The 27,486-nt window shown below is 44.4% G+C and overlaps 1 protein-coding gene and 1 pseudogene across 2 annotated transcripts in view; both read right to left on the bottom strand.

The window, feature by feature from the left end:
- The window catches only part of HMGB1 (high mobility group box 1), a 151,574-nt gene that overhangs the window by 53,457 nt on the left and 70,631 nt on the right, over window positions 1-27,486 (bottom strand). The window lies entirely within an intron of this gene.
- Window positions 189-24,599, bottom strand: LOC141581672 (pre-mRNA-splicing factor RBM22 pseudogene; annotated as a pseudogene). The gene has a single exon (XR_012514454.1). The product of XR_012514454.1 is annotated as a pre-mRNA-splicing factor RBM22 pseudogene (transcript).

Below are 27,486 nucleotides of genomic sequence, written 5' to 3'. Positions count from 1 at the left end.
TTGGAAGTCATCTAGCTGGTTCTTATCGCAAAATGGGAATAATTGTAGAATTTTTGTAAGGATTGAATGAGCATGCCTCATTACCTCATGATAATAGCAATGGTTATCATTGATTGAGTTATAAACCCCTAGTACTGAGCTATACTGAGCTGTACAAGGGGTTTATAACTCAATCAATGATAGCCATTACTGTAATGATCCGGCACAGTCGAGTTCAATACTTTTTTTTTTTTTTTTAAGGAGGTAGGGTCTCACTATGTTACCCAGGTTGGACTCAAACTCCTGAGCTCAAGTAATCCTCCCACCTCAGCCTCCCAAATCGCTAGGACTACAAGCATGCGCTACTGTACCTGGCGATTTAAAAAAACTCTATGTGACCTTTGTAATCAATTTTTTTCCACTGATAATCAGCTTTTTATAAACGACTGCAGCACGGATTGTAGTATTCATTTTAAATTATACATTCTAGTCATATTTGTATATCAATTTCTTTTTAATTAATTTTTTTGAGAGAGAGTCTGGTTCTGTTGCCCAGGCTGGAGTATAGTGGCTATTCAACAGCACCGTCATAGTTCACTGCGGCCTCAAACTTTTGAGCTCAAGCCATCCTCCTACCTCAGACTCCCAAGTAGCTGAGACTACAGGTGTGTGTCACAATGCCTGTGACATTGTTAACTGCTCCCAAGTTAACAAGTAAAAGGTGAGACTATTACCTTTTACTTGTTAATTTAGGAGCACTGGGATGTGTCTTATACTTTGTGGAAGGCAGAACTCTAAGATGATCCTCAGTGATCTCCCCTGAGCCCATCTTTAGAGAATCCGTTCCCCTTTGAACACAGGTGGAATGAGCGAGTATGATGAGAGCTGACTCCCCTGATTAGATTGTGTTAGGTGGCAGAGCTGAAGTTGATGCTACGGGAGATTACCCAGGTGGGCCTGACCCTCATCACATTAAATCATTAAAAGCAAAGTGCTAGAGGCAGACAGGGATTCAAAGCACAAGAAGAATAAGACTCGCCCTTGCTGGCTTGAAGGTGTGGGTCACAGGAAAAGGACGTGAAAGCAGCTTTTAGAACCAGACAGCAATACCCTACTACTGATCAGCAAGAAAGTGGGACCTCAGTTAGAGAGCCACAAGGAAGTGGATTCTACCAATAGAGCCCAAAGGAACTTGGAAGTGGATGTGAGCTCGATTTGGCCAGCACGTGGATTTGGGCTTGTGATCCCCTTGAGCAGAGAACCTGACTATGCCAAACTGAACTTCTGACCTACAGAACTGGGTGCTAATACGTGGGTGCTGTTTAAAGCCTCTGTTTATGATCATTTTTGTCATGCAACAATAGAAGACTAATATGTACTTCTCTTCAGAGCCTTCACTACTCAACAAAACATAATTTAACATTACATTCAATAAGTATTCACTGAGAAAATATTAATAATTGAAATAACTTTATCTTATCGCCAGTACGGTCATAATGCCAGCTGGCCGTTTCTGCCTATTATCAACATTAAAAACAATTTTAACAAAGATTTTAATTTGAACAATATCTGTCATGTTCATTTTATATTTACTGAATTGCTAAAAAAAAAATCCCACATTATTCTAGAAGGGATGTTTTTAGAAAACATGAAAGGAATTATTTAAAGCAGAGATACATCTCAAAACATTTCATATACCCAGGGGCTAAATTTTAGTTTCAGGACACCAAAAACCAGCTAGCAGGATATTTTACAAACTAAGGTAATTATCAAAAGCATTTGTAGGTAAAATTCCTTTGCATGAATTACCATTACAAAGAAAGATTCTATATAACAAATCTATTTCCGAGGTCCTTAGAAATGATGCTTTTTTGGTTTGTTTCTAAAAACTTTTATTTAAAAAAGTCTGGCAAATGCTATGCACAACACTCCACCTTCACCCCCACCCCCAGAGATTTACAGTCCATATTACCGTATTACAAACTCTACAAAGTCATGAAGTGAATCTACCCATTTAATTTTTTTTAACACAGCATCTCCCAAATGTACTTACGACAGAATCTTTTCTTTGAGAAATAATTTTTGACCTCTTGCAGAAATGCCATTTGGGAAATGCTGGCCTGAACAAATTCTTCCCTTCCCGACCAAGTATTAAATCAAAATAGTAGGACTACAAGGAGTATTTCAGAAGTGAAATTGATTCAAGATATTCAAGAGCTGGTAAAGTATCTTCCTTCTTTCCTTATGGACGATAGTAACTTTTCACTGATTTTTTTTTTTTTACTTGAGTCAGTAAATTGGAAAAGTGATTTTTAACAAATGTATTAACTTTCACAAAATACCTTACACAGCAAAGTAAACGTACCAAGGAATTTTCTAAAATAGTTTCAGCCATACCCTGTATCTATTTGTGCATTACCACAGTGGATTTTTTTTTAAAATAAGAGGTTGTTTTATCATCTAATATTTTATAATTTAATGCAGAAAACACTTAGAAGTGACAAACTTTTAAAGCTATTTTTAGTTGATGTTAAGGAGGAGGTAGAAAAATAGAATCAGAGTCGGGCATAGAGGCTCATGCCTGTAATCCTAGCACTTTAGGAGGCCAAGATAGGAGGATTGCTTGAGTCTATAGTTTGAGATCAGCCTGAGCGACAGACATAGTGAGACCCTGTCTATACAAAAAAATAAAAAGGCTGGGCGCAGTGGCTCATGCCTGTAATCCCAGCACTTTGGGAGGCCGAAGCGGGTGGATCACGAGGTCCAGAGATCGAGACCAAACATGGTGAAACCCCGTCTCTACTAAAAATACAAAAAATTAGCTGGGCAGGGTGGCACGTGCCTGTAATCCCAGCTACTCAGGAGGCTGAGGCAGGAGAATTGCCTGAACCCAGGAGGCGGAGGTTGCGGTGAGCCGAGATGGCGCCATTGCACTCCAGCCTGGGTAACAAGAGCGAAACTCCATCTCAAAAAAATAAAATAAAATAAAATGAAATAAAAAGTTAGCCAGGTTTGGTGGTACACTCCTGTAGTCCCAGCTACTTGGAAGGCTGAGGTGAGAGGATTGCTTGAGCCTCAGAGATTGAGCCTGCAATGACTTGTGATCACACCACTGTCCTCCAGCCTGGGTGACAGAATGAGACTCAGTCTCAAAAAAAAGAAAATAAGTTCATAATTTTAGGCTAGGATTCTTGTGCTTTTAAATACATACATGCTTAAAAAAGTCCAAGTATATAAAATATGAACATAAATATTTTGAATTTGAAGAAATTGAAATAGAGCTGTGATGTACTTCCAAAAAGAAGGCATGACCTTAGGATCATATCCAAGTTCTTGGTCTAGTTCAGTGGTTCTCAAACCTGCTGAAGTTTGGGAACCTCCCGCAAGGCTCGGTTGGTAAAGCACAGGTTGCTGGGCCCTGCCACCAGAGTTTCTAATCCAATGGTCTGGGGCGAGACCCCAAAATATGCATTTGTTTTTTGAGATGGAGTTTTGCTCTTGTTGCCCAGGCTGGAGTACAATGGCACTGTCTCAGCTCACTGCAACCTCTGCCCCTGCAGCTCAAGCGATTATCCTGCCTCAGTCTCTTGAGTAGCTGGGATTACAGGCATGTGCCAACATGCTCGCTGAGTTTGTATTTTCAGTAGAGATGGGGTTTCTCCATGTTGGTCAAGTTGGTCTCAATCTTCCGATCTCAGGAGATCAGGTGATTGGCCCACCTCGGCCTCCCAAAGTGCTGGGATTACAGGCGTGAGCCACCCCACCCAGCCAAAATATGCATTTCTAACAAGTTCCCAGCTGATATGAAGCTGCTGTCCAGGAATCCTATTTTGAGAACCCCTGAGAATGTAGTTCTTAGACCAACTCGCTCTGAGATGCTCATTCAACAGCTGTCTGGGAAGAGCTGTGTAGGCGGTTTTAATGTGTGCCAATTTCTTGGAGCCTTTTGTTTGTTTGTTTTTTGAGACAGAGTCTCGCTCTGTCACCCAGACTGGAGTGCAGTGGCACAATTTTGGCTCACTGCAACCTCCACCTCCCGGTTCAAGCAATTCTTCTGCCTCCACCTCCAGAGTAGCTGGAACAACAGGCGCATGACACCATGCCCGGCTAATTTTTGTATTTTTATTAGAGACGGGGTTTCACCATGTTGGCCAGGCTGGTCTCGAACTCCGGACCTCAAGTGATCTGCCTGCCTTGGCTTCCCAAAGTGCTGGGATTACAGACGTGAGCCACTGTGCCTGGCCTCTGAGAGTCTTTGGAGCTCCGAAGTTCTGTGATTTGGGATTTTGCCGTAGGTTATGCTTATTCCGGTTCTACATCTCAAATCTTCAGTAGTTCTCTCTGTGGGTATTTCAGCATACAGAAAAACAAACAAAAAACAAAACAACCCAGAATGCTGGGACAATAAAGGTGAAAGTCAGAAACTTTATTTTATACCTCACCCGCAGAATTTACAGAACACTGGAACCTCTAACTATAGATTCTCACTTGTGTTTGCTTTGACTTCCACTGAGTAACCTGGAAAACCCAGAGCTGGCCAAGTTGACTGTTAGTGTAGTGAGAGAAAGACCAGAAGTCTGCAAACCCCAACTAACTTCTATATCTAGCTGGGCAGGGTGGCTCAGGCCTGTAATCCCAATACTTTGGGAGGCTGAGGTTGGAGGATTGCTTGAGCCTAGGAGTTTGAGACCAGCCTGAGCAAGACAGCAAGACTTCATCTCTACCAAAAATAAAAAAATAGCCAGGTGTGATGACGCATGCCTGTAGTCCCAGCTACTTGAGAGGCTGAGGCAGGAGGGTTACTTGAGCCCAGGAATTCACAGCTGCAGTGAGCTGTGTTCACACTACTGTACTCCAGCCTGGGCAACTGAGACCTTGTCTGAAAAGGCAAAACAAAACACTTCTATACCCAACTGCCTTTTCCTGTTTTCCCTTGTGTTTAATTGTCTGGGATTTTAAAGACCCAATTCAGATCAGCCATAAAGGTGTGCTGGCCGAACATCAAGGGCATGATGTTTTGGAGTCAGACAGATCCAGGACCTAGCTCTGTCATTTAGTTGCTGAAGGACTCTGGGAAAGTTATTTCGTATTCCTTAACCCCAGTTTCCTCTTCTGTAAAACAGGAAATTGTATTATACCTTCCACATATTATTGTTGTTAGATACCAATGAGAAATGCATGAAGAGCATTTAGCACAGTACCTGACACAGACTAAGGGAGCAACAGAAAGCACACAGCTCTTAACACTCACAGAAACTTTTTTTAAAATCCAGGGTCTCACTCTTTTGCCTAGAATGGAGTGCAGTGACGCAAGCATGGCTCACTGCAGCCTCAACTTCCCAGGCTCAAGCGATCCTCCCACCTGAGTCTCTCAAGTAGCTGGGACCACACACACACACACAAAGGTACATGCCACCATACCCAGCTATTTTATTTATTTATTTTTTTTGGAGAGATGGGGGCTGGTCTTGAATTTCTGGGCTCAAATGATCCTCCTGCCTTGGCCTCCCAAAAGGCTGAGATTATGGATGTGAACCACTGTGCCCAGCCCAAATAAATATTCTATGACAGTCCTGAAACAAGTGTCAACTAATCTCAATGACTGAGTAGTGAGAACTATGCTATAATAATTTTCAGGCTGGGCGTGGCAGCTAACGCCTATAATCCCAGCACTTTGGGAGGCTGAGGCAGGCGGATCATTTGAGGCCAGCAGTTCAAGACCAGCCTGGCCACCATGGTGAAACCCTGTCTGTATTAAAAATACAAAAATTAGCCAGGCATGGTGGCACATGTCTGTAGTCCCAGCTACTCAGGAGACTGAGGCAGAAGAATTGCTTGAACCCAGGAGGTAGAAGTTGCAGTGAGCCGAGATCATACCACTGCACTCTAGCCTGGGTGATAGAGTGAGGCTCTGTTAAAAAAAAAAAAAAAAAATTCAACATAGCAGCTAGAGATGTCACATTGAACTTAGAAAATAGTTACTGCCACCCTTAAGAACTATCTTTCATAATAAGTACCCAATATGATGATTGCAGGATTATATTATGTAGTCCTCAGAAAGGAAAAATGCTCCAGTTAAACTATGAGATGATGCTCCGTATCACTTACCATTTTATTTTATACTTTTTGAAATTGCTCTTTTAGACTTAGATTTTTGAAATATTTAACACTCTTTTGCATACATAAAAAGGAAAATCTAGGTGAAATAAATTGATTTAAAATATTCCTAAATTGTCTTCTTGGCCAGGCACAGTGGCTCATGTCCATAATCCTAGCACTTTGGGAGGCTGAGGCAGGAGGATCGCTTGAGCCCAGGAGTTCGAGACCAGTCTGGCCAACTTGGTGAAAACGCATCTCTACTAAAAATATAAAACGTAGCTGGGCATGGTAGCACATGCCTGTAATTCTAGCTACTCTGGAGGCTGAGGCACGAGAATCACTTGAACCTGGGAGGTGGAGGTTGCAGTGAGCTGAGATCACACCACTGCATTCCAGCCTAGGCCACAGGACGAGACTCTGTCTCGAAAAAAAAAATAAAAATAGGCCGGGTGCGGTGGCTCACACCTGTAACCCCAGCCCACTGGGAGGCCGAGGTGGGTGGATCACTTGAGGCCAGGAGTTTGAGACCAGTCTGGCCAACATGGTGAAACCCTGTTTCAACTAAAAATACAAAAATTAGCTGGGCATGATGGTGCATGCCTGTAATCCCAGCTACTCAGGAGACTGAGGCAGGAGAATCACTTGAACCTGGGAGGCGGAGGTTGCAGTGAGCTGTGATCAGGCCACTGCACTTCAGCCTGGGCCACAGAGTGAGACTCTGTCTCAATAAGTAAATAAATAAAATAAAATGTTCCTAAATTGTCTTCTCATTCAGAATCCCAGCCTTGTGAATCACTTGTTTGACTCAGAGTCTACTTCGCTGCTTATGCACTCAGTATCATCCTCTGTACCACCAAGGGCATTGGTGATGCAGCATTTCTTAAGAGAATCCAACAGTACTAAAAGCTCTTGGGGCTGGGCTCTTTGCTTGCCTATTTTTGATTCCTGCTTCAAAATTATCGCCAAGCACGTGATGATTTATCATTCTCCCTACCTCTTTTCCCATAAACGTTTGGTTTCCGGGAAGGAAAGGAGTGCTTCACTCTTCCTTCTGGGATTTTATTCCAAGCAACTGATATCCATTTTCTAAGTTTGGACACTGGTGCTTTTGAGCTTCATGGACACGCAAGCAATGATGGGTGCGGCCTGGCTAGCAGACTGTGAGACGTCTTCCGTTATAAGATGCATCTTGAATTTCAGACATATTGGTACTAGGTTGATGAAGCCCAGGATTGATCTTTGCGGGAGTTCAGTTCCATTGGGTCATTTGCTGAAAACCCAGTATTATTATTAATGGCCTTTGCGTGGCCCTTATGTTTTCCCATAACAGCTTTATTGATATGAAATTCACATACTGTACAATCTACTCACTTAAAGTGAAAAATTCAATGGAGTTTAGTATATTAGAATATACTGATAAATCAATTTTAGTGCTATTTCATTACCCCAAAAAGAAATCCTGGACCCATTAGCGGTTATACCCATTCCTTCCCTGACACTGAGCCCCCTGGCCACCGTTAATCTACTTTTTCTCTCTACGGATTGCCTATTCTGGATATTTTGTTTAAGTGGAATTGCCATATGTGGTCTTTCATGGATGTCTTCCTTTCCTTAGCATAGTGTTTTCAAGGGTCATCCGTGTTGTAGCATATGAGCACTTCATACCCTTTTATTATTGAATAATATTCAGGTGCATGGGTATAGGACATTCTATTTATTCACTCAACAGTTGACGGACACTTGGGTGCTTTCCGCTTTTTGGCCATTATGCATAATGCTGCTCTAAGCATTCATGTACAAGGTTTTGTGTAGATACATGTTCTCATTTCTCTTGGGTACATCCCTAGAAGCAGAACTGCTGGATTACAGGGTAAGTCTATATTTACCTGTTTGAAGAACAGCCCCCGTGTATTCCAAAGCAGAGGAACCACTTTACCATCCTACCAGCAATATATGAGGGTTTCAATTTCTCTACCTACTCACCCAACACTTGTTCTTATCTGTCTTTTTGATTAGAGCCATCCTAGTGGATGTGAACTGAGATCTCGTTGTGACATTGCACTTATTTTTACAGCACTTTCACCTCATTTTCTCATTTGATCCTCACAACATCTGTCAACATTCCTTATACACAGTCAGTGAAACAAACATTAAGAGTAATTCACTGAATTGCTCAAGATAGCTTAGTGACAATGTGAGTTAAAACATAATTATGATACCTTTCTTTTTTTTTTTTTTTTTGGTAAGACAGGGTCTTGCTCTGTCACCCAGGCTGAAGTGCAGTGTTATGATCGTAGCTCACTGCAGTTTTGAACTCCTGGACTCAAGTGGTCCTCTCACCTCGGCCTCTTGAGTAGCGGGGACCACAGGTACATGCTATCATGCCCAGCTAACTTCTTTTATTTTTTGTAGAGACAGGGTCTTGCCATGTTGGTCCCAAACTTCTGGGCTCAAGTAATCCTCCCACCTCAGCCTCCCAAAGTGCCAGGATTACAGGTGTGAGCCACTGTGCCTGGCCATAATCTTGCTTCTAGATTCTGAGACCACTGCCCTTTTACCCCTCCAGGCTGTTTCAACCCCAGGATAGCTACCTAACAGCGATAGAGTAAGGTCAAGAGTGATGACGAATTAGAGATAAAATGGGGAGGGGGAGGGCTGGGTGCAAAAATGCTGTCAGGACATAGCATGTGATGTGGCATGGCTGCTGGCATCTGCAAGACAGCAATAGCCAGTGAAACCGTATTTCTGGTCTGCAACAGCTCAGTAAGATGGATCTGATATTGGGAAACGTTGGGAAAAGGCTCAGTGATAGCTTGGGTCATGGAGGCAAACAAGTCTATAATTTTTTTCTTTTTCTTTTTTTGATACGGGGTCTTGCTCTGTTGCCCTGGCTTTAGTGCCGTGGTGCGCCTCTGCTTCCTAGGCACAAGCAATCTTCCCACCTCTGCCTCCTGAATAGCTGGGACTACAGCACGCACCACTGTGCCTGGCTCATTTTTGTATTTTTAGGAGAGATGGGGTTTCACCATGTTGCCCAGGCTGGTCTAGAACTCCTGGGCTCAAGCAATCCGCCCGCCTCGGCCTCCTAAAGTGTTGGGATTATAGGCATGAGCCACTGTGCCTGGCCCAACTTGCAACAGTCTACAGCCTTGCCTTCACAGCCTACAGGAAAAGGCTGTACCATCCAGGTGCGTCTACTTTTGGTACAACAGTTCTTGCGGTTATAAACATCGGGGAAGGATAATTTTCTAGTTCTGCCTATTTCCCAGTAGGTACAGCAGACATCAGCCTCAGTTGGTAACAGGATTCATTACTTTTTGTGTTCATGAACTGAGAGGACTGAAAACATTTTGCTTATGCTTACATTTTCTATTCATGAACTATCTCCGTTTTGTGCATAAAAATCAATATTTTATGAAATAATCTCCTTGGAGGTTAAGTGCTATGGCACCACTCTTTCCCAGTCAAAGAAACTCTGCACATTGCTCAACCCCAGCTGAGCAAGGGAAAAGGCCTCTAAATAAAAGCTTTCCTACTTCACTAGGAAAAATCAGCTTCGAATCATCGGACCATAAAATCTTATTGGAGTTACAGAGTGAGCTAGGTTAATCGGCACGTGGTGTACCTACTGAAGCCAAATATATTTTTTTCAGGATTTGTCCGAAAGATGGTACCACTCTTCGTACAACAACAAGGTTTTAGGATAAGGCTTGCTCTCTGCTTATGCCGGTGTGGTTGAAAGAACCAGTGTCCCTTCCACACGTAAGCCACACTCAGGCTATCCCCTGCTTACAGCAGCTGCTACTGTAACGCCCAGTGTTGCATTTGGCATTTATTTTTGTTGGGCTTTTTTTTTTTTTTTTTCTTTGAGATGAGGGTCTCACTCTATTGCCTAGGTTCGAGTGCAGTGGCTCGCTGCAGCCCCAACTTCCCAGGCTCAAGCAATCTTCCTGCTTCAGCTTTCCATGTAGTTGGGATTACACGTGTGTGCCACCACGTCCGGCTAGTTTTTATATTTTTAGTAGAGATGGGGTTTCACCATGTTGGCCAGGCTGGTCTTGAACTCCTGACTTCGAGTGATCTGCCTGCCTTGGCCTCCCAAAGTGCTGGGATTACAGACGTGAGCCCAAACACTTATTTCATATCACAGACTTGTGAAGTATTCATTATTTCTCTAACTCTATGAGATTGTGTTTTTTTTATCCCCACTTTGCAGGTGAGAATGAAGGCTAAGACACATTGGACAGAAAATAGTGAGACTGGTTCTACCTGCACGTCATTTCACCTCTGAGTCTGAGATTCTTCATCTAAACAGAGAGCTCTGCAACCTCGAGATAACCTAAAAATAATTAAAATTAAAATAGGCATAATCATAGTACCCACCTCACAGGGCTGTTGGGACATGATGTCTACAAGGAGCCTGAGAGTGCTTGGGACACAGCGAGACCTTGATATGGGGGACAGCAACACTGACAGCACGAGCCCTAGCTCCACCACCACTAAATGACTTGTCCCAAGACAACCCAAAAGGGGCCTGTACCCTTTGTCACCAAAGCGCCTGCCTCCCTCCGTACCGCAGAGCCTGCCTATGGGAGAGCCTGTGTCTTTCTCGTGCTGTTGTCCACAGGTGTTCTAGTGATTTAGCAGCGCCTTGGCACTGTTCCGTCTCAGATCACAATCAGCCTGAGGTCCGCGCTCCATCGGGAATGTCTGCTCATTTCTAATCGCAGTGTTTTCCAGACATCCTTCTGATGGCCTTTGGCTTTGCGTCCTGCAGCCATGCAGGCTCCTTGGCGAGGAGGAGCTTGAAGGCGCCGAGCCTGTGTTTGATAAGTAGCATGGGTCATTCCCCGCTGGAGGCTCAAGAGTCCTCACAGAGCAGGGGCCGCAGTGGCTGTGCTTCTGGTGCTGAGCCCGTCAGCTCACCGAGGAAGGAACCTCTCAGGGATGGGGGGAGGGTCCCCCTGCCTGCACCCCCACCCTAAGATTGCAGTGCAGCTCGGTAACACCCGAGGCTGGGGTGGTAGCTCCTACCTCTGAGCCCCTTTCCACCTTTCTCAGATGTCGGTGGTCCACGTGGAAGCTGGGGACTTGCTTCTATGAATGAGATATGATTGCCTGTGTCTACGTCACCGCTTCCCCGAGGAAGTGGGCTGTCACTTCCTCAGGGTCAACACCACGACAACATCCAGTGCTGCCCTTAACTGCAGAAACAGAAGACTCCGATGCAGTGTGACATAAAAAAGAGATGGAGAGGAGACGGGCAAGCTCACCTTTACTCAGCCCTGACGCCACGCCCAGTCCTAAGCTGTGCTGTTTCACAGTTATTATTAATAAATGTCCACAAGACTGCAAGGGAGTCTTACTCCTACTCCCAGAGAAGGGAATCGAAGCTTAAAAATAACCTTCCCAAGGTCATATAGCCAAATATTTAGTGAAGTCAGGGTTCAAAGTCAAACTCAAAGATGTGTGCTCTTCCCCCCATATTAGAATGCCTTCCATAGCCCCAATTTACACCCTCCTGCTGCCCTTTTTTAAAATCGAAATTTTTAAAAAGCAAACCAGGTGTTAATTATTTCAAAATTTTATTGAAAGTTGAGAACCACCATTTGAAGGGAGCTGTCAGTGGATTTATGCACTCTGATGAACCTAAATTGGAAAAAGCAGGCACTTTCCCAGCAGCGCATCCTCACGCGGTCTCAACAACCTGATCCAGAGCAGGGAGCTCGGCGCGCTGTGGTGCCAGTGACCGGGCAACCCATCTCCTGGGCTGTTTTCTACATACAGATTTTGACTCAGGGCTCCCGTCACCAGCAAAATGTGAATGTGAAATGTCTTTTTTCAGGTGGGGGATGAGGTGCGTGATCTTGAGGCATTTACCTTCCTTCATGGTCAACTAAAACCAGCTGGGACCATCAGACGGATGGGATGAAGATTTGTGCCATTCAAAAGGGATAACTGAAGGGGTTCCCAGCCCAGGGCTCCCCCCTTTGTAGGAATAGAAAGATCACTACTGTAGTAGGGGGAGAGTGAGATCATATTAACCCATAAAAGGACTACTGTATTGCATTCCCTTGCTTTTGACTGAGTTTACACAAACTTGTGGTCATGCTCATTGCCTCTGGTTGACCAGAGGCCTGAATATGTAGTTACATGCAGATTTGCTTAATTTTCTAAAAAGAGAAACAATAAGTTAGTTTTGTATGCTGTGTGTTTGGAAGATAACATCTCAAGGCACGAAATCCATATAGAGCAGCTGATAGGTTAAAAATGGAGAACTAGTGGACTTGGAAGCTGCAAAAGAATCAGGGAAAATGTCCTCAACCAAAGTCTGCATAAGATTGAATTTTGGATGCCTTGGGTAGTCAGAAAGAACTGTGTCCTTTATAATTCGGTATTTCTGGATGGTGAAATGACGAAACCGGTGAAGACATCCAAAATGATGGAAAAGCCAGTGGTAACTGTGAGTGCCCTCACCCAAGTCTCCATCACAATGTGACCCCACACAGTCTGTCTGCATGCTCCCTTTAGTGACAGTCCCTGCTCAGAGAGGTTTCATATCGGCCAAGGCCACTCATTCTGAAAGGAAGAAATAATGTGTATTGGAACAAACTTTATCATTGACATATGCTGGGTCATGGATGTCCTACTCACCAAGGACAATTGATGAGGCAAGAAGTAACTGAGCTATCACGAAAAAGCTGTTTGCAAAGTTATCTGAACATTCTTTCTACATTTAAAGCCCTGCCTACACTTTGCCACATTTTCAGGTTTCTTTATAGGTGTTTGGAACATGACCATTTCAAACTGTGATTTTGAAATGCAGTTCCATGAAATTGCTTAGGCATATGAGGCACCGTTGGGTGATGCATGCACACTTGATTCCCTCGTGTTGGTTCCTCTAGATGCCGACTCAGTATGATCCCAGATTTCAGTGAGAAAAAGTACATAGAGAATACTGGACATTTTGAACAAAGGTGAATAGATGGCTCACTTCAGCCAGGCGAGGGATTCAGGGATGCTGAAACGGCAGCCATATAGCTAACAGACTTCTATGCACAAAAATATGCCACTATCCGACATGTCTCCCACCCACCACTGATGTCCAAAAACGAAACCATGAGTATACTAAAATGCACCATCCATTCTCTCTACTTTTCCTCAACACTCTATCCAGGACCATGTTTCTAAGCATATTATCTCTCTGCCACCATCTAATCAAACTCTAGGCCAGCATTCTAACTAAATTTGCAGACGTGCATAACATTTCCAAATGGATGGTGGCAATGAAGAAATGATGACTTCGCTCATGATGAAAACAATTCAAATTCAACAATGACATCCATTTTTCACATACTGAACTGCCAAAGAGTTAAAAACAGTGACAAAGAAAAGCAATAATAAGACAACAATATACAATAGAGAATACAGGTGGAGCACCCTTCACCTGAAAATACAAAATCAAACATTTTCTAAAATCTGAAATCCCACACCTGACCTCCTGCAATGGGTCACAAAAATTACTAAGAATATTGCATAAAATTACCTTCAGGGCATCTGTATAAGGTTTACATGAAACAAATAAATTCTGTGTTTAGATTTGGGTCCCATGCCCATGATATCACATGATGCATATGCAAATATTCCAAAATCCTAAAAAATCTAAGGTCTGAAACATATCTGGTCTTAAGCATTTTGTGTAAAGAATACTCAGCTTGTACAGCTGAAGGTGCGTAGGGAAAAAGGAACTCGTACATGTACTACTGGGAATGTAAGTCAGAGCACATGATAACTATCCACATGGATACCCTTTGACCAATGCTAATTCCCCTGTAGGAATTTATCTTACACATCTGCTCACTGAAGTGTGCAAAGATATAGGTAAAATAATATTTCTGTGGCTCTGCTAACAATAGTGAAAATTATGCCAATAAGGGAATGGTGAAATAAATTACATCTACGAAGGAGAATATTATGCAGTTCTTAAAAAAGACATAGTATACATAAATCTCTGCAGTGGAAGTAAATTTTTTGATATGCATAATGATCTCATTTGTGCAACAACGTAATCCTAGCATTTTGGGAGGTGGAGGCAGGCAGATGGCTTGAGTCCGGGAGTTCAAGACCAGCCTGGCCAACATGGCGAAACCTCGTCTCTACAAAAGATACAAAAATTAGCTCGGTGTGGCGGCATATGTTTGTAGTCCCAGATACGCGGAAGGCTGAGGTGAGAGGATCACCTGAGCCCAGCAGGTTGAGGCTGCATGAGCTGATATTGCACCACTGCACTCCAGGCTGGGCAAGAGTGAGACCCTGTATCAAAAAACAAAGACCAAGTGCACACACACACTTGCATACGCACGGAAGCTGTGAAGACCGTACACTGAGCCACTGCCATCTTTGGGTAGTGGGACTGAAAGGCATGGTGAAATTGGTGACTTTAAGGTTTCAGTTGACTAAGTGCAGATTTGTTTTCCATGTTTAGGATGAGCTTAAATTGCTACTATAATTTTAAAAATTAAAATGAATAATGGCATCTCCTGTGACAGGTGCCTGAGCCTGCTGCTTAAAGCTAATGAAGAAAAGGAGAACAAGGCACAACTAAAATGAGTCTATCAAGAATAAAGAAAAGAGTGTATATATTCACACAAAAACCCTAGGCACAGTGGCTATTCATTGCTATGGGAATATTTAAAGATTTAGAGGACCCATGCTGAAAGTGAACTCTCCTAACAACCACTAGCTACTCAGAACTGCTATGCTGGGTAACATATGCACGTGTGTGTGTGTGTGTGTGTGTGTGTGTGTGTGTTTTCAGCAAATTTTTTTCCTGAATATGAAAGTCACACACGCTCATTGTAAAAAATTTTACAAAACAGAAATCTAAAGTCCTTCATAATTCTGCTTCCCAAAGATAACCACTGTAGCCATATTTATGCTATTGCAGCATTTCTTTATGCATGTCCAATAATCTCTATATATATTTTAAATGGGATCAGGATTTTGTAAGTCGTTTTTTTCCACTAAGTAGTGAGGCAGATATCTTTCCATATAAGTAGACCTACGTATACTTCATTCTTTTAAATAGTTGCATAGTATTTCATTATATTGCTATACCATAATTTGAAATAAATCAATCCCTTATTAGATTTTTTTTTTTTTTTTGAAATGGAGTCTCTCAGGCTGGAGTGCAGTGGCACAATCTCAGCCCACTGCAACCTCCGCCTCCTTGGTTCAAGGAATTCTCTTGCCTCAGCCTCCTGAGTAGGTGGGACTACAGGTGTGCACCACCATGCCCGGCTAATTTTTGTATTTTTAATAGAGACAGAGTTTCACCATGTTAGCCAGGATGGTCTCAGACTCCCGATCTCAAGTGATCCACCTGCCTTGGCCTCCCAAAGTGCTGAGAATACAGGTGTGAGACACCATGCCCGCCCCTTAGTAGATTTTTAACCTCCTTCAAGATGTTTGGTTTTATAAGACTGCAATCAACCATCTTTGTATGTGAATCTGTGCACATATGAGTACTTCCAGAGATGAAGTCTTAGAAGTAGAATACTGCTTGATTGAAGGTGACATATGTTTTTTAAGTCCTCATTACAACCCTATAAGATAGGTATTATTTCTCCCACTTTCACAGAAAAGGCAACAGAGGATCACAATGGCTCCACTACTTTTACCTGTAAAGTAGGGGGCTGAATTAAGCCTCACACCCAGCTCAAGCTGAGCCTAAACACACACTTTTTCCACCATGAGACCCAGATTCGCATGCAGCAGGGGAGACAGAAGGATTCAGCAGGAGTGGGCAGGGGGGCCAAGGAATGGGCCCTCGGGCTCATGCATCATGCAGGGAGGCGCTGGGGTTCGAACCTGAGGACCAGCAACCACAGCCCAGAGACCTCACAGTCTGGTGCTGTGCTCCAGTGTGGCTCAGCCAGGGCTTACCGGGGTTCTCATCTATAATAGGATCATAAAGCTTCCTCTATATCAGTGTCTTTCACACTTTGGTTTTTGTTGTTGTTTTTTGAGATGGAGTCTCACTCTGTCTGTCACTCAGGCTAGAGTGCAGAGGCGTGATCTCGGCTCACTGCAACCTCTATCTCCTGGATTCAAGCGATTCTCCTGCCTCAGCCTCCCAAGTAGCTGGGATTACAGGTGTGAGCCACCAGGCCTGGCTAATTTTTATATTTTTCTTAGAGACAGCATTTCATCATGTTGGCCACGCTGATCACAAACTCCTGACCTCAAGTGATCTGTTGGCTTCGGCCTTCCAAAGTGCTGGGATTACAGGTGTGAGCCACTGTGCCTGGCCCAAATTTTGGATTACATGACTCTCAGACCAATATTTGCCTTGTAACACAGGTATACACATGTATAAAACTGAAACAGAAGTGTCATAAAATAATACTTCTATTAGTTGATTGCAATGTATTGTAAATTTTTCCCTTACATAATTTAAAAAAAAATCCCCAATTGGAAAATGCTGTAGTAAATCCTAGTAAAGACTATCTTAATCTCCCCAGGTTGGTGAACATGTGAAAAAGATGAAGGCTCGAGTTCCTCATTCTGACTCCAGTTCCTTCCTGAGCTAGTCCCATTTCCCCTGCTTACTCAGCCAGTTCAGGTGTACCCCACGGCCAGGGCCAAACTCAGTCCCGTCTCACTTCAGCCTCCTGTGGCTCCCTTCTTTGGGGGAAAGCCCTGTTCTGACAAAAATGGATGCTAGCACAATGTAATACCCTTCATGTTGGACTTGTATAGCTTGATCATTAAAATGGTCATTTTTTTCCCGCACAAAGATAACAGGAGAGGCTTGTCAATTTTTCAAGGACTGCCCTTAAATTTTTAAATATTCTTGTCATTCTTTTTGGAAGCACCTATTATGTTATCATCCTTATCTGATTCTTTTCTTCTGTGTTGTTAGTCAAACTCTTGGCTATGGTTCAAGTTTTTTTTGTTTGTTTGTTTGTTTGTTTTTTTTGACACCATCTTGGCTCACTGCAACCTCTGCCTCTGGGTTCCAACGATTTTCTTGCCTCAGCCTCCCGAGTAGCTGAGATTATGGGCATGCACCACCACATCTGGTTAATTTTTATATTTTTAGTAGAGATGGGGTTTCAACATGTTGGCCAGGCTGGTCTTGAACTCCTGGCCTCAGGTGATCCACCACCCTGCCCTCCTAAAGTGCTAGGATTACAGGCATGAGCCACCATGCCCAGCCAGTTCATGCTGTTTTCTTTTTTCCTTTTTTCCACTAGAAAAAAAAAAAAACACAGAGCATTATTATCTCAACACCAGCGGCAGTGGTCTTGGTAGGACGGGGGAGTGAGTTCTGTTGACTGATAGGGATAGGTGGCTCCTACTTGCCGGCGATGAGCGGGTTCCGCAGGACCACGGTGACTGAGTCCCCACGCAGGAACATCTTGGAGACGCGGCGGTCTTTGCTGACTGGCTTGGACTTCTTGCCCTTGCTACTCTTGGGTACCTCTGTCCACATCTCCTTCACGTTCTCCAGCACCATGTTGCAGTGCCTGTAGTCCCAGCCATCCAAGAGGCTGAGGTAGGCAGATTTGAGGCCAGAAGGTCAAGGTCATCGTGAGCCACGATAGCGACACTGCAATCCAGCCTATGGAAGGCCTTCACGCGGCCCAGGAGTTGCTTATTGTTGCGGCAGTTGATGAGCACTTGGGTGCTGTTCTTGACGGACTGAGTGAGCACAGAGAGTGGACCTGTGTTCAATTCCTCCTCCTCTCGCTTCTGCAGCTCCTCCGCGGTCATCTCACTCTTGGGCTTGTTGAGGAGGCTCATGTTGGTCACTAGGCTCTCGGCTCACTCCCGTTTCCTCCGTGTTGCTGCTGCCTGCATGTTGTTTCCTAACATCACTTTCATAGGCTCCGTGACATATTTCAGCTTCTAGGACATTAGCATTTTCACTGTGCTATCCGTTTGCTTTGCTTTAATGTTTACAGCACTGGAGAGACTGTTCAGTGACTTACAGATGCTCAGAGGAGAGAGATGCTTGAATGAGGACTAATTTCACAAGTCAGTATTAGATTATTCGTTAATCTTTTCTGCAGAGGCTCTCCTAATGAATCTTTGAATAAGGAGGGTCCTCTATACAACCTTCCCCACTCAGCCTTTCTCTTTCTGCCCTACCATAGAATCGTAGCCTCTGTCTTGACAAGCCAGCCAGCAGCGCTTGATGTGCTGTGCTTTGCCAGCACTTTGAAAAGGAGGGAGCTAGAGTGTTTGCTTAGTTCATTCTCAAGTTTCTTAATTGTTGAGATTTTGAAACGACAAAAATGGTTATCGTGAGAATGACAGAGAACTTCTGAAATTCAATATTTTGGGGGAAACAACTGTGTACTTGTCTATGTATGTACTGCTACTTTCTCTAAGCTGGAAAGATGACTGATACAGTAACACAAAAAAGGAAAAGAGCTTTTCCTCCATGCTTCTCTTTACCATTTGAAATTTTGGAAGTTTCTAGGATTAATTGCTTCAGTCGGAAGACTGCAAAGATGTTCTCAGCTAGGTACCATGCTTATTGTATCTTACCATTCCACTTATTTGAATACGCACTTTTAAAAAAACTGGCCAGGCATGGTGGCTCATGCCTGTAATCCCAGCATTTTGGGATGTTGAGGCAGGCAGATCACCTGAGGTCAGAAGTTTGAGACCAGCCTGGCCAACATCGTGAAAACCTGTCTCTACTAAAAATACAAAAATTAGCCGGGCGTGGTGCCACATGCCTGTAATCCCAGGTCCTTGGGAGGCTGAGGCAGAAGGATCACTTGAACTCAGGAGGCAGAGGTTGCAGGGAGCCAAGATTGCTCCATTGCACTCCAGCCTGGGCGATGAGAGAGAAACTCTGTCTCAAAAAACAGAAACAAAGAAACAAACAAACCAAAAAAACCCCCCATTTTCTGCTCACAATTAAGACAGGAATATAGGCAAAAGCTAAGCAACACACTCAAATAATCTAAGTCCACTTTTGTAATTATTGCCAATAACGTAATTCAGAAAATGGAAACATTTTAAATTTGATTTTCTTACCTTGTACAGTACAGAACTAGATAAAAAATTAAAGTGCACTTACAAGTTTCCTTCAGAAGGAATTAAAAAATATTATATTTTCCAATTAAATAGAAGTTATTGCAATAAATAATTCTCACTGTGTTGCAGATGAACCAATTATTCTTCTTCTCATAGTGTTTTTAAAATTATCAAAATAACATATATGCATAGTATATAAAATAAATACTGACTTCCTATTATAGGGTATTAGGATTCAGACTTTTTCCCAGCTTTTTCCTCACATCACAATGTACTTTCCCCCTCCTCCTAATTTCCAATATGAATATTTAAAAAAAAAAATAATTATTTTTTTGAGATGGAGTTTCCTTCTGACGCCCAGGCTGAAATGCAGTGGTGTGATCTCAGCTCACTGCAAGCTCCTTCTACTGGGTCAGCTTCCCAAGTAGCTGGGACTACAGGCCTGCACCACTAGTCTCTTCCCTTCCTTTCTGTTCCCTGGGTCCTCCGTCTTCCCTGTGATTTTTGTGATGTCTTCTAGAAACTTCCAGAGAAAGGGTACATAGGCAGACAATTTTTTGAGACTACCTTTTATTACATGTCTTTATTTTACCTTCTCACTGGATTGAGAGTTTGGACCTAAGTTCCCCTTGGAATGTTACAGGCATTTCTCCATGGTTGTTTCGTTCCAGTAATTCTTTTAAGAAGTCTTACAGCCGGGCGCGGTGGCTCAAGCCTGTAATCCCAGCACTTTGGGAGGCCGAGGCGGGTGGATCATAAGGTCAAGAGATCGAGACCATCCTGGTCAACATGGTGAAACCCCGTCTCTACTAAAAATACAAAAAATTGGCTGGGCATGGTGGCACGTGCCTGTAATCCCAGCTACTCAGGAGGCTGAGGCAGGAGAATTGCCTGAACCCAGGAGGCGGAGGTTGCGGTGAGCCGAGATGGCGCCATTGCACTCCAGCCTGGGTAACAAGAGCGAAACTCCGTCTCAAAAAAAAAAAAAAAAAAAAAAAAAGAAGTCTTACATTATTCTGTCTTGATCCTTTATCTCCCCACCGTCATCCAGACACAACCAAAGCTTTCTGAATCTCCTCTTTATCCCCATAAATTTCACTATGGTGTGTTTTGATACGGAACTTAGAAAAACCGTAAAGTTTTTACTGAACTATAACACACAGAAGAGCACAAATCATTTTACAAATGAACAAACATTTTGTGTAATACCTAGATTAGATAATACCTCTTAATCTAGTACCTAGATTAAAAAACAATGCTGCCGAGCGCCACTACCTGCCCCTCGTGAGAACCACTATTGTAATTTCCAGTATCGTAGATCGGTTTGCATGTTTTTGAATTTTTATAGAAATACAATCATCATAAAATGCGTATATATGTTTTTAATATGTACCCTTGCTCCTGGTCTCTTTCATTCGTCAATTTTGTCTGATTCACCCATGTCATTGCATGTTTATTTCATTCTTGTTCCAATATATATATATAATTGATGTATCCAAATTTAATGAGGACGGACTTGTGACTATTTCCATTTTGGGGCTACTACAGATAGGCCTGTCATAAACGTTTCTGTAATGCCCTCTGCTAAACGGATGTAGTTCTGCTGGGCGGCATAAGGCGCTTTTCATTTTCAGTCTGAATTCTTTCTTTAGTTTGGTGAAAATGGCTGGAATTGCTTCTTTGATGATTTCTCCCTTCTCTTCTTTTTTAGAGTTTATTTTTTTAACCCAACATCAAGTTTCTTTTATCATCTATAATACAGTTACACCCAAACTTTCTAAATCCAAATAGATAGTCCCCTGCCCAGAGCAGGGAATTCCAACGAGCCTCTGAAGACACATAAAGGTGAATGTGGAAGATCGTATTTCCAGCTGCAGGTCACAAGTCTTCCATTTAAACACTCCATGCTTTTCATTTCTGTTGGTTAAAGAAAGCGTCTTACAGGATGTTGTTGAAAATAATTTCATCCCAGACACCAGGTTCCTTCAATAATACACAGCTCCATGAAATTTGTGTTTCATCCAACTGATAGGAACACAAAGTAATTTTTATTTTTGTCTTTTTTTTTTTTTTTTTGTAGCATAAAGAAGTAAAACTATCAGTCAGTTTCCTTTAGTAATAAACGAAGAAAAGGAGAGGAAAGAAAACATCTGGGCTTTGCCGGATGCTGGTTTCTACTTGCCTTTCTGAGGGTGTGACTTCAAAAGAGTTAAATCACCCTCACACCACTGCAGTGATTAGTACTAGCAATTTTGCCTCTTTTGTTTGTTTGTTTTAAAGATGATACTAAGAAAAATAACCCCATGGACATAAAAATAGGCCGAGTTTTTTGTTTATTGAGACAAGAGTCTCACTCTGTCACTCAGGCTATAGTGTAATTGTGTTATCTTGGCTCGCTGCAACCTCCACCTCCTGGGTTTAAGTGATTCTCCCGCCTCAGCCTCCCTAATAGATGGGATTACAGGTGCCTGCCACCAGGCCCAGCTCATTTTCGTGTTTTCTTAGTAGACATGGGGTTTCACCATGTTGGCCAGTCTGGTCTTGAACTCCTGACCTCAAGTGACCTTCGCACCTCACCCTCCCAAAGTGCTGGGATTACAGGCGTGAGCCACTGCACCCAGCCGGCCCAAGGGTTTTTACTGAAGATCATTTCTCTACCCTGCCCGCCTCCACCGAACAGGTACAAAATGAACATGTAATTGAGATGGTAACTTCATTGGGTATTCCAATTCACCCAGCCACTTGTTACCACAGAGGTGACGGGAACACGCATTAGCTTTTATTAGTCATGTTGTATTTGTAACCAGATGTGTCATCAGCAGCTTATTTGAGGGCCACTGAATCTTTGAACACATGTAGAGAAGCATGGCTGTCGTTCACTGACTATCCATATCTGAGCATACTCAGCTACCATGGAAACTACAAAAGAAGGAAAAATATATTTACTCCGAAATTCGTTTACTGGGATTTTTAAGTGCCCTTTCTTCCACAGAGCCCCAGAGTAGTGCTAATGTGCTGGGGACTGCTGTATTTTCCAGCATGAGCTCCCATCCTTTGAGGGTCCTGAGAAGGATTGGCCGGAGCCTTCATGAACGGAGTAGGGTGCACTCATTGGGTGGACTATGTGTGGCCCAAACCTGATGGCATGAGGGGTGGTGGGGGTGGCAGGGCAATGTTCGCCACAGTGCTGGAGGACCACCTGGGGTGGGCTGAAGTAGCTGGCTGCTGCATCTTCTGCTGCAAGAGGAGGAAGAGCTCATGGCAGTCCTGGAAAAGGCTCTAGCTTGATCCGAGTCTGTGTTTTTATCCTTCTTTTTCTCTTCCTCTGGCTGCTTGAGATCCTCCTGATTTCCCTTTGAGTCTGTGGCCATTACAATCAACTTATTAAAGGACTTCTCAGCAGCCATGCCTGCAGCCTGCCTTGTGGAAAACTGGGTGAAAGCAGCCTGCTGTCTCTGCATTAGAGTGACTGTCAATCTCTCCAAACTGGTAGAAATGATTTCTCTGATCTGTTTCACCCAGACCATCCACATCTAGTGTGGTGAGAGTCTTGTTCTCTGGTAGGTCCAGACGAGGCATGGTTGAAGCCTGCTTTAGCTCATCCGCTATAGGGTCACTGATTGTATAATATGAGTCTTCGGCATTTTGATCAAGGGGATCATCCAGATCTGTAGGCTTCTTGTGTTTCTAGGGATGCTCCTCTTTTCTCTGACATCCTCCTTTCACCCAGCAGGAGCAAACGTGGGGCTGATTCCTTTGATAGTAGGGTATGGTTCAGGCCAATTTAGGCAGCATGTCACTGGGGGATGTGTCTTTTCCCCAGCATACCAATCAGACGTGTTCCAACAGAGTTAGAGATCTCTCTCCACATCGAGTGTAGAACCCTCTGTTGACATCTGACTTTGGCACATCATTTTCAACAGACAGTCCTGTGTCACAAACCTGGATGTGCAGGCCACACTCTATGTCTCAGAGGAAGGTCGGACATTCTTCAATTTACTACAGATTTGGCACACTAGTCTTTTTTTTAAAAAAAGCATGTGGACCCCGGGGCACCAGTGAAACACGGGGAATGGCCTGGCACAGAGGTTGTATTCCTTATTGTACATTTCTTTCTCTTGGTGGGGGGGTGTTTCTTTTATTTCTTGAAGCAAACGCATAAATGGATCAAAAAGTATGTTTATCTAGAAAAATGCACTTCAACCAAGAAAGCAAAATAGTTTTCAGTGAGTTTAGATTTCCTGGCATTTTACTCCTAACCCTAAGGGTTAAATATATTGTCCACTCACATGCCCATGTTTCTGACCCAAGCTAAGGGGCTGGAAAATGAAACTCAGAGCTGGGTGCAGCGGCACAGGCCTGTAATCCCAGCTACTTGGGAGGCTGAGGTGGGAGGACTGCTTGAGCCCAGGAGTCCAAATCCAACATGGGTAACGTCGCGAGACCCCATCTCCAAAATTAAAAATCAGAACAGTCCCATGTAAATAGGGAAGTCTTAGCATAGATGAAACCTAAGATTTCCTGGAAATAAGTGGGAAGCCTCTAATTCTACCTGGGTAGTGCTTTTCTGGGGGATTTTTCAGCACAAATCTAAATCTCACAAAGCACCTTCAAAAACTGGCCTACCCAGAATCACAGGCATGGCAGGCTGGATTCAGGGGCCATGTAAAGAACAGGAAAAGCAAACCAAGGACCAGATGCTGACTCTTCCCCTTGAGTTCCACATTTGGGACAACAAGGAGTTGCCCCTACGTAGTCTTCTGCTTCTTGGCAAACGGTTGCTCAAAGACATCTCGTGTTTCAGCTGTCTTTTGTTTGAAGAAGTTTGTGTTCTGGGTACTCTCTTGGCCCTATGTTGGGCAGAAAAAGGTGGTGTCTCCATCTCCACTGTGGGTGTATTTGGTACAAGCAGAGCACCCAAAGTTCTTGCATGACTTTAGGAAGAATGACTTTGTTGAAATGATCCTCCAGGGTGGGGGCACTGAAGTCTCTTGTAGTTTGTTTCTCATATTTGCCCTGAACAACTTTGCTGGTAATGACCTTGCCGTGTGCCCGAAGCTCAGCTTGCTGCTCTCCCTCAGCCAGGTTTGCAGGCGCTCGATGTCTGCTTCCTCCTTCTCAAGCTCTCCTTCCTCGTCTCTGCCCTCTTCTTCGTTTTAGCTCCTGAACTGTCCATGCCTTCTGATCCTCCCGACTGTCATCTACGGTGTTGAGTGCATCCAGAGTAGTGGGGCCCCGCCTGCTCTCCCCCGCTCTTCCTTGGTCTCCTACAGTCTGGAGTGGGCACCATGCCTCCTCAGCGTGCCTTCTGCCTCCTGCTTTGGCTCCTTCTGGTTCAATGCTTCAGACTCAGGTTCAGGAGCGGCCACTCGGCCCTTCTTCCCAGTGAGGAGCTGCGTCAGGCGGGGCTCCATCTCATCCTCACTGTCTGTGGACTCTCCGTGCTCAGATCTGCTCTGAGCCCCCCAGCATGGCCCTCCCCCACCTCTGTGCCCCCGCCTTCCTGTCCCCTCTCCTGTGCGCGCCGACACACGGTGCTGCACTGCCGCTCCGTCTCCTCATCCTTTTCTTCCTCTTCGTCTTCACTGACATCCTCCCATTTCAGGTGCTAGGCACCTCCTTCTCTTCCGAAGCTGCCTGCTCCTATCACTCCAGGTTCCACTGGTTTCCAGTGCCGGCCAATCTCTCTTCCCCTTGTCACTCACCTGGTCCTGAAAATGCCACAGCCCAGCTGGCTGGATGAACCCTCCTCCTGTTCCTCAGGCTCTGTTTCCTGTTCCTTGGCTTTCCCAAGGAAGAGAAACTCTTCATCTGCCTCATCAGAGGACTCCGCGGGGGCACAGTCTGGCTCCTTCTGGGCACGTAACCTTCACTTTCTCTGTGGAAGTGTCCCCTTTCTCACTGCGACGCAGGACTGCCCCAGTGCAGACTAAATGGGCGACTGCTTCATGAGTGCCCTTGGGACTGACAAGTTGATGGGTGGCAACTACCAAAACTTAGTGATTCCAAACAGTGGACAGCTACATTGTCAATGGACAGAAATATTCCTTTCCACCAAGGTGCACAGGGCACTGCTATGTGGTTGAACCCTTTCCGTGCTTGATTTGGTCATTCAGATATGTGGGTTTTCTTCAAGGCACATACGGCACGGATGGGAAGTCCACACGCATCCTCCAGGCTCTGCCTATTCCAGTTTTTTTTTTTTTTTTTTTTTCTTGAGACAGAGTATCACTCTGTTGCCCAGCTGGAGTGCAGTGGCACGATCTCCGCTTACTGCAACCTCCACCTCCTGGGTTCAAGCAATTTTCGTGGCTCAGCTTCCAGAGTAGCTGGGATTACAGGCATGCATCACCACACTCAGCTAATTTTTGTATTTTTAGCAGAGATGGGGGTTTCACCATGTTGGCCAGGCTGGTCTCGAACTCCCAACCTCAGATGATCTGGCCATCTCAGCCTCCCAAAGTGCTGGGATTACAGGTATGAGCCGCCACACCCAGCCTGCTCCAGTTGTTAAAACTCAGAGAGTTCACCATCTTGAGAGCATCCAAGGTGGGAGGTGGGACTCTCTGAGTCTGGTGTCATCCCCTGTAAAAGAGAACTTATATCTCACCACCTGATCAAACCCGGCCCATCCAGGAAGTACTCCTGTTGATAATTTAAGGACGTGGGACTCAGGCAGCACCTGAACTAGCTTTGTTTGGATACCAGGGAGAGGGCGTGTCTGACTTCAACTAGGGCAAGGATGCTAAAAGATGCTGGGTCCTGAAGCCCCAACTACAAAGTCAGTCTGGCAAATCTCTACAAGTGTACACCCATATTTCTGATTTATTTCCCTACCTTACCGAGAGTTTACGTTTTAACAGGAAGGCCCCAAACCCCAGCCTCTATAAAACTAACTGGACTTAGCTTTTCCTTCCATCTGGAATTGAAGTAATTCAGGCATAAAGGGCTTTTCCCACGGACAACTGAAATAGCATCCTTACAGCAACTCTGCTTATGTTGTCCTTGGCATTCAGATCAAAACTCCATTCACAGCTTTACTGGTCTGAGATTTTCTTTCTGGGGATGGGCATCTGGAATGGTGGCACTCAACTCTCAGCTAGGTGTGCCTGCACCCATGCCTGCAGGTGACTGCCATGTGGGCAGATCACCCACCCCAGCAGGTCCTAGCAATGTCTCTCTGCCCGGATTGAACACACAAGTCAGAGGTTCTGAACCAACATTCCCCACGTAGGAATGTCCACTTCTGCCCCAAAAGAGACAGTGGGAGCCCTCCAGTGATCCCCTGGCCTTCACCTCTATTTCCTAGCCATAGATCCTCAAGCCCTAAGAATGGCCAGATCAGTAAGAGTATCTTTCGCTTTGCTAATAAGATGCTTCAGGATGGAGACTGGCACCAGAAAGACCAAGGCAAGATTAGAGGGTTAGAATTTCAGCCTCACTCCCACAACGGCCGGGGAGGGAAGAGGGGCTGAAGGCTGAGCTGAAGGCAATAGCCAATGATGTAGACCAGGCGTCCCCAGACTTTTTACACAGGGGGCCAGTTCACTGTCCCTCAGACCGTTGGAGGGCCGCCACATACTGTGCTCCTCTCACTGATCACCAATGAAAGAGGTGCCCCTTCCTGAAGTGCGGCGGGGGGCCGGATAAATGGCCTCAGGGGGCCGCATGCGGCCTGAGGGCCATAGTTTGGGGATGCCTGATGTAGTCAATCATTCCTATGTAATGAAGCTTTCATAAAATCCTCAAAGGACTGGGTTCGCAGAGCTTCCAGATGGCTGCAAATGTCGAGGTTCCTGGAACCTGGTGCCCTTGGAAAGGGCATGGAAGCTCTGCCCCCTTCCCCCACAGCTGGCCCTATGCATCTTTTCCATCTGTCTATTCCTCTGTATCCACTATAATAAATAGGTCAACGTAAGCGTTTCCCCGAGCTCTGTAAGCTGCTCTGTCAAATCAGTTGAACCTGAGGAGAAGGTGGTGGGAACCCCTGATTTGTAGCCGATGGGTCAGAAGAACAGGTCATCACTTAAAGATTTACCTCCATTTTTATTCCCCGGCTTTCTCTGCAACCGTAGAGGGCCTGATCCAGGGCAGGCAGAGAAGTGGCGCGTACCGTGCTCTGTTGGCATTCAGGTGAGTCAGGAGGTGCCTGAGTGTAGAAACGTGTTTGTTCCTCTGCACTCCTGGCCTCCAATCTTTTATATAGCCTCTGATCTTGTTTTAGATTGCAATATCTACTCTCATAAAGAAACTTTTTTTTCTTACGCTCCCTGTCATGTCTTGTTTCAGTTCTTTTTCTTCTGTTTGCATTTCTTTCCATTTCAGCTGGGCAGCTTTCCCCAAATGCATGGT

The sequence above is a fragment of the Saimiri boliviensis genome, chromosome 16 (genome assembly GCF_048565385.1).
Source record: "Saimiri boliviensis isolate mSaiBol1 chromosome 16, mSaiBol1.pri, whole genome shotgun sequence".
In the NCBI taxonomy this organism is placed as follows: domain Eukaryota; kingdom Metazoa; phylum Chordata; class Mammalia; order Primates; family Cebidae; genus Saimiri; species Saimiri boliviensis.
Note: the sequence above shows the minus strand (reverse complement) of the source record. Positions and strands in the feature narration are given on the sequence as shown.